This window comes from Mizuhopecten yessoensis, unplaced genomic scaffold, assembly GCF_002113885.1.
Source record: "Mizuhopecten yessoensis strain PY_sf001 unplaced genomic scaffold, ASM211388v2 scaffold716265, whole genome shotgun sequence".
Classification (NCBI taxonomy): Eukaryota; Metazoa; Mollusca; class Bivalvia; order Pectinida; family Pectinidae; genus Mizuhopecten; species Mizuhopecten yessoensis.
The window spans coordinates 415,828-424,425 of NW_018480030.1; the positions used below are offsets into that span (position 1 = coordinate 415,828).

The window sequence follows — 8,598 nt, forward strand, 5'->3', positions numbered from 1 at the left end:
TTTCTGTTTTCCTTTGACTGATTATATATATGAAGTCACTTATTGTAAATTGTACCTGTAACAACTAATGTTGTTGATTATGAATGTTGCAAATAATGATTCAACTATAAAATAAAATAAAAGATATTTTCCATGTTTGTATGTGAGTGTTATATTTTGACATCATTTTTATACGCCACGCCCGTCAAATTTGATGGGAGTATTATGGTATGGTATTGTCCGTCTGTCCGTCTATCCAATAAACTTTTATTTGTTCGTCAATTACCTCCTACAAAATTTGACTGATCTCTTTGAAACTTGTTATACATTATAATCATGATATGAAGTTGTCTCTCCCTTAAACGAATTTTGTTTCGACGAATTTTGCAAAAGTTATTGCCCTTTGTTTATTTCAGTATTTGACTTTTGTCCGGCTATATCCTCATACATTTTTCAACGGATCTCTTTGATACTTGTTATACATTATAATAATGATATGAAGTTGTGTCTCCCTTAAAAGAATTTTGAATCGACAATTTTTCCAAAATTTATTGCCCTTTGTTCATTTCAGTATTTGATATTTTTAACGGGAATTTTTCTCCTACATTTTTATAGCATGACAGTTAACCACTCTTAGAATGATGCAGATCTTATATCAATGTAAGAAAGTATATAACACTATATGGCATTCGACGGGCGTATATTGTTTCGCCCGCAGTACTCTTGTTGTTCATTTTAAAAGATGAGATTTTTTATTTTTAAATTGCAAATTTTGCCAAAACTAAGATATGGCTCCATTATAATTTGTGACCAGTACAGCAGTAAAAGTATTGTCATCTATATTGGTCGGTACATGCAAACCAAATGATGAAAGCAATGCTTCATATTTGACTGGTGTCCAATGGATATGACAACCAGGTTTACACAATCTATTTTACATAACTAGATTATTACTCTTGTCTTATTAGACTGCATGTCTTATTAGTCCAAACCAGTTACAGGAGATAAATATAGGTTTGCATTCCGTCAAGGTACGTGTATATCTTCTTGTCCAATTCAAGTACATCTTTGAATAGGAGAGTAGGAGAAGTAGGGCCATGAATAGCAACCAATGCTTGACCTTCACATTTAATCATCTTCTAGTGTACTTGGAGTATCTAGATTTGTTTTGGACACCCTTGAATTGGGAAGTGCAGAGTACAAGAATTATGTCCCTGTGACCAATGCTTTGAAGAAGTTTGTGTGCAGAATTCTGAAGTATTTCACTAAGATTGGAATCGAAAAAGGTATATGTGAACTATGTATGCTTTTGTCGTTGAAAACTTTGTATATCCTGAGATGACGGAACTTATTGTACAAAAACAAGTTGCTGTGAGCTTTTGTGATTTTTTAAATTGATCAATGTTATTTTATTATCTTTAAAAGATCTTTTAAAGACAATTAAATAACATTGATCAATTCACATCTTAGATATGATTAAGACAAACTTATTGCACTATATTCCTTTTCCAAGTCCTCCCTTAATGGAATTTATCGGAGAATGTTTTATTTCAGAATTATTTCTCACCCGACTCGATGTCTCTCTGTCCTTCACTCAAAACTGCAAGGATTTAAAAACAATCAAAAGACTAAGACTGGTTTGTATGAATTTTAATGAAATCACAATTCATTATTAAAGAAGAATTATAACAATGATATTTCATGGCACACAATAAAACCTTATTGTAGCTACAAATTTACACAAAGGATGTTCATTTTGTCAAAACCCTTCGGCTGTCAAATCGTGTACAAATATTATTTGCTATATCATCAATGTATATTGTTTGTCTATTTTGAAACATAATAGTTATTTGTTAGAAATCATTGTTTATTTCATTTAAACCAAAAATACTTGGCAAATGCCTTATGAAAAAATATAGTTAATTGTTCATTTAACAATCAAAATATAATTTATCTATCAATTTAACATTAATAGTATATTTCTAGAACATTTTACAGAAAAAATATACATATTTAACCGTCAGTTTCGAAAACACAACAATCTGACAGTTTTTTGTTATTTTACACAGAAAATGAAATAGTTCCAAATAAATTTGGAAACATTTTACTTGTCCTTATTTGTATTATAAAAATGCATAATTATGCAACCTCAAAAAGTAAGCATTTCCATGGTTTTAGAGGAAAAAATTATGAGCTTCTCAGAATCTGGTTTTTGTCCTTTTTTCATGGTTTGTTGAGCCTTGTGCTGGGAATCGTCAAATATTTAAGATCGATAATCGGAACTCCATAATTGATCGATAATAATCGATTATCGGTGGTTTAAATGACCTACTCATGTAACATAAAGAGGTCGGCTAATTTATTATCTGATGTAATTGTGCCTGATGAGAAAATACTCGTTTCCGAAATCTAGGCAGAAGGAAGGATTCAATTATATCTCTATTTTGACCCAAAACTTGATGACAACTAGGTGTACTCACAGTTTATGTATTAATTATCCCCATTTGAATGCTTCAATCACTATAACATAGTATATTAATAATAATTTTTCACGAAAATATCAGCTTACTTCAATTTACTAGCTTTCAAATATGTCGGTTTCTGTGGATACAAAATGCGGATGTATGTATTATACAAAACGAATACAAGTGACACAACAATAAGCAATTCCGCTTTTTTACCATATACAATTTCATTTTTATATTAACCACCAAATTTATAATGTTGGTGCAGATCTTGTGTCTGCTTCAAGTAAGAAAAGATTTACTATACAATTGAACATAATCAATCTTTCATCAGCAAAATGGATTATTAGATCGGACCCTTTTCAAACTCGATTTAATCAATGTTTCCGATTGTCGGTACACCACAACTTGAGCCACCTTAAAACATCATGTTTGTTCATGAACTATTTCCTTTTGTGGAACCAGTTTCTTATTCCAGTGTTTATCGCCGTTATGGCTTCACTTATCGCATTGTCAGATACACCATATGTGTCGTACACTGCTTGTTCCACAGCCTTTTTCCTTCTTGGAGTTAGTGGCATCTTTCCGCGTTTGCCACGGTAATTCCTGTCCTCCATCTCAGACTTTCGGTATATTTTTTGACACAAAGTCCACGCAAAGTTACCTCTCGATGAACATGTTGATTTGGCGTGTGAGATCAGATCACGTGTGATCCTGTATTCCGAGTGGTTTTCTCTCACATCATCAGGACACGAGATCTCTACAATCCCATTACTTGAAAAGTTTGGTGTCACCTCGGTATACTCGTAGACATCTATTGGGTCCACATTGAACATTGGGGTAGGGGGTGTATCAGACACATCATTATGGAGTTGTTGTTGTTCTTCATCCATGGTTGGAATGAGGTTGATGAGGGTTGGTAATCCTAAATTATCCACCTGTCTGTCATTGCCAAGACAAAATCCTTTCCAATTTCGAGTCAATTTTCTTGAACCATTCCTTGGAGCAACTGCAACAGGAGGTACAATCTGTTCTGCTGTCACTGGTATCCTCATCTGGAATGCTGAACTGCAGGCGTCTCTTTGGGACCTGGATACATGGCATATCCAGGCCTGCATGAGGGGTTTCTTCATAATCCATTTCCTCATAGTCGAAACTACCTGGGTCATCACTGTGAGGCTGATGATCCTCCTGGATGATGTCTGCTGCAGTGTGATCCTCCTGGATGATGTCTGCTGCAGTAGGCAGGGTATCACTGTTGTTTCCAAATTCTTCGTGGACCTCTGCATACACTACATGTTCCCTATCGAAAAGTTTACTTATGTCCTCATCCTCTGACACAATCACAACCTTTTCTGTCTGTGTGCTTGTCATTAATTTGGAATCTAACAGAAGTTGTTGTCCTATCACGTCTATCTGGTCCCCAGATCAACCGTCTACATAAAATGGTTCACGAAGTAATGCTGCTTCATCACATAACTCATCTGAGGAGCCTTCAAAAAGCACTTCAACTGATCGACCATTACCCTACAAAAAAAATTGTATTCATCAGTCAGTTTTTATAAGAATCTTTCCACCTTCAGGTAGAATCAACATGGTAATGATTGATTTTTCTTTGCCCAACCTCTTATCAGGGAAATTTGCTGATGTTTTTAATGAATTAAAAGAAAGGATTTTTTAATACCATTAAAGAACATAGTTACTAACTAAGAACGCTGCAATTAATATGTTATCAGAGTTATCGTAAATTACATACATGTATGGGTCATCAAAAACCCTGTATTACTCTATTTCCCAAATAGATCATGATTTCATTTGGGGCATATTGTCTACATGTACACGTGACAGATTGTTTTGCCCCGTATCCTCACATTCTCGTGCGAGACTTGTGCAGTTTCCAGTTTAAGTTTGAAATATTTATTTTCATAATAGCGGGCATGGCAGCCAAATTGTATTTCTGATCGACCCGAGAAATAACAACACTTTGTCAGGGCCATGAGTCGATCATGATTACCAAGTTTCAGTTCAATTGGCCCAGTAGAACTTAACCTAGCAAATTAAATGAAAACAAAGTTCAGCAAAAACCCAAGCCATATTACTCCCTTACTATATATTTTTACAACAGTGACATTGACCTTTAAAACTAGGTTACACCCTATTACTCATTTAAACATGAAAGTACACGCTGTATCACCATGGTAGATTTTGAAACACATGAGATTCCAAAATGACAGTTACATCCCAGATCCCCCTAATTGTCTATAGTTTGAGTAACAATGACATTGGTCTTGACCTTTAAAAAGTTTTTAAATGCTGCTAAATCCATTCTTTTAAACATGATATGTTTAAGCATTAGGATAGTATATCATGGATGAACTGACAATGACCTGTTGGGAATGGACACCTCTGTTTTCAAAATGGGTTAACAGTTTATGGAAGCTTTCGGTTTATTTATCCTACACATGTAAAGTTACTCTTTTGAGAAAACAATATGTTCACAATGCAAAGTTCCCTTTCCACTTTTACTGTATATGTGTTGGCGCATGATAAGTGAGAATGAACGATATGGGATCATATGACCAACAAGAGTTCCACGAGAAGGTACATGATACGTCCGTCAGATGTAGAATGAGCAGTTTGCCACAAAGGGCCATACATTTTGGAAAGATAAGCGTCAAATCTGATCAAGCTAGTCCAGGCTTTCATGTCAATTAACCTTCCTACAAAGTTTGAAATTAATCAATTCATAATATAAGATATTGAGCGGAAACTGTTTCGTTTATTCTACAAAGGGCCATAACTCTGTAAATAACCAGCGAATAATTATGGGTATCCCAAGCTTTCGTAGAAATGAACGAAGTTTGAAGTGAATCTATTTAAAATTACTGAAGTTATTGAGTGGAAACTAATGTGTGCCTGCCCGCCCGCCCGAATGCGTGAAAACATAATACGTACTGTCTAACGACAGGATATAAAAATTGAACTTACATGGATTTTCTGTTTTTGCTTTGCTGTAGCTGATGCTGCCTTGTGAGGTGACTTCTGAAAAAGAAAGAAACTGTCATTTAGTTATTCATCCAACATTCAACGGATCACAATTGTACATGTTACCACATTCAATGACATACATTAACATTGTATGTATCAGCTACATAATTACATGTTTATATTTCGCAGCGGCTTTGATTTATCATTGCACTGCCAAAACATATTAATGCACACTGGAAAATGTCTACTAGTATTTCCATCACAGTGTGTTGCAGAAAAGACGGAACGTTTATTATGGCATAATGCGCTAATTTCTGTTTTCATCCTGACACAGATCTAGACAGAAAAGTTTGATATGATAATAATTGTCAATTTAAAGTGCAAAGTGGGGAAGGGGCTTATTTGCGAGTGGAATCTTATTTGCAATAAAATACAGGTATTGTATCGGGTTTGTTCAAAATGTTGTGACAAGTGTCATAAGTTTGGAATCCTGACCTATGTATGGTGTTATATCATATTGTCACAATACAACCCTTGTGATACATATATATTTTCACATATCTAAGAAAATTTACCTTTTTCTGTATTCTTTTTACTTCTGTCTTTTTAGGCTTCTTCAAGGTTGTCTTTAACTCTTGCTTTTGGCGAATTCTAAAGAGAAAGAAAGTTTGTGATATAATTTCTAATAGATGTAGTATTTCAAGTCAAAATGAAATATAGTTTCAAAATCGGACTATTTGAAAAACCCACTTTAACTAGAACACTGACACGTCGGGAAGGCCCCCACTTTGCATCTGACCCTAATAGTGAAAGTGAGTGTTACATTGACATAAATCGTTACTTATATACTCCTTAACAACTTTATCTTCTTGTTACACAAAGCAAGTTAAAATGAAATCAGATGTTTCCTTCAACACCGAATTTGCAGAGTTATTTTTTTTTATTTTTTTATTTTGACCCAATGACCTTGACGTTTGCTGATAATGCAGATCACTACAATATATCATCACAAAATGTTAATCAGTTAAGAGATGTAAATGTTGACCTTGACCTTTGTTTTGCCGAGATTGATATTTTGTCAGTTGACACCTTGTGTAACTCTGATTAAATTTGCTTCATTTGATAAGCAATGAATGTTTTAGCTACCATTATAGTCCTATAACACAATTTGCTATTGATGGCACACTTAACTAGAACTGTAAGCTAAGGCTACTAATACACCCGCTGATATATGAACCTGAACTGTAAGCTAAAGGCTACTAATACACCCGCTAAAGCTAAAGGCTTAATTACTCAGGCAAAGCAATATAGTCTCCCACCAGTTACAAGTATTTTGCACAATGTGGCATAATTCCATCAAAAAGGGTCAAAATCACAAATGAAAATGCCGGTTTACAACTACATAGCATGTTTCAATGAAATCCAGCTGTTACCGTAGTTAAGGAGGAGTTTTCCGGACAAGTTACTGTGAACGACAGAAAGTCATCCAGACAGGGTGATTCAAGTATACTCCCTAGCTTATAGGACGATAACAATATTTGCTTAAATATTTATCATTTATATTTACATTTTACTTTATTTTCTCATTTGGAACAATTCTTTGAATAGATGTAAAATCTGTTTTTGACCTTTCATTTGATGACATCGAAGGTAGGTCAGTTGACACCTTGCACCAACTTTGTATAGATTTAAAATTGGACTTTCATCTTTGATCAGTTGACCTTGAGGTTTGGTCAGTTGACAATGAATGTTTTAATCTGACTTAAGCTTTGTTTCAATATCTCTTAACAATATGTTAAGTGGCTGAGGGATGTAAAATTTCTCAATAAACTATAAGGTCAAAATCAAAGATGGCTGATAAGTGGCTATTTTGAATCCAATCCACCTGAAAATTATGGAGATAGATCTAAGGTTCAAGAAAATCATTATTCTAAGTTTTAAATTACCCAAATTAATTCCATCAACATTGCATAAAAGCAAAAAAAAATGACAGACATAGATTGCAGACATCTTGATTACAGACTCGCAGACAACATAATGATAGTGTCGCAGTAACCAGGCAAGACAAGATCCTTGGTTTATCAACTACTCTTCCCATTTCTAGCTCACCTTGCTTGCCTGCAAGGGTTCAAATATATTTCAAAACTTTGAATGTTGAATGTATTTTACCATTTGTGACCTTCACACATATTCAATTTCACAAATTGTTAAATTTATTCTACATCTTCGAAATAACTTAATTAAGGGCCCAAGGTAATGACATTTTGCCAGTGTAGCATGTTGTCAAGGGATGAAGGGAATATTACAAAGTAAAAAAAGATGAGTGACCTTCAACCATATTCAAGGTCACAGGGGTCAATTATGTTAAAACTTAACTTCTTCTGAATAACCAAATTGCATAGGATGGTGATATTCAGTAGCATGCACAGAGGAAGTTTGTTCGTGTGAATGGCACACTTTCAATTTCACATATGGCCAATTGTGTATCAACAAAAGGTCTAGGGTGGTGATATTAGACAAGTTTGTGCTGGGAAAAAAGCTCTAAATTTAACTTTATGTCCTTGTTTGAGTTTCAAGCTGGTTTATATATTGCTTCTTTTTTCAAAATGTTTTCTAAAATTATTTGGATTTGTTTTATTAAAATGTCAGCTCACTATCTCAAAAACAACTTAAATTTTGTATCTTTTTCATCTGGTTAATGTAACTCGGGAAAAATATAGAAATTTAAAACAGTTTTCGACTGTTGCTGTTTAGGTTATAGCAGAACACATTACAAGGCTTTTGTATGGATCAAATGATGGGACAAAGGTCAGGTCAGAGGAGAGGAGTCGCAGTCGCTTTGTAGATTGCTGCCCTGATGCAGTTTTTAGGGCCCATTCACAGGTAAGAGTCCAACTTTAAAAGTGAATTTAGATTACCACTTAATGTATCATCAAGGTCTTGCATCAGGGATTTTGTAATCTTGGTGTCAGTACATCTGTAAACACTTTGGTTTAGAGAAGTTTTCTGATGTTTCATTATTGCTCAAAAAAAATATGGGGATGTTACTTTACTGTCAAAAATACATGGGATTGCCCTTCTTGCCAACCAGGGTTAACTTTGATGGTAAGTGATATTAAGTGGATATCCTACATAAATAATGCATTGTTATTAAATCCATAAACCT

The 8,598-nt window shown here is 34.3% G+C and overlaps 1 long non-coding RNA gene across 1 annotated transcript; it reads right to left on the reverse strand.

The window, feature by feature from the left end:
* Positions 1-3,887: 3,887 nt before the first annotated feature.
* Positions 3,888-6,039, reverse strand: LOC110442432. Its single transcript, XR_002462017.1, has 3 exons — positions 6,008-6,039; positions 5,433-5,486; positions 3,888-3,971 (listed from the first exon to the last, which is right to left on the reverse strand). It is a non-coding gene; the product is annotated as an uncharacterized LOC110442432 (long non-coding RNA).
* Between the last annotated feature and the right edge of the window lie 2,559 nt (positions 6,040-8,598).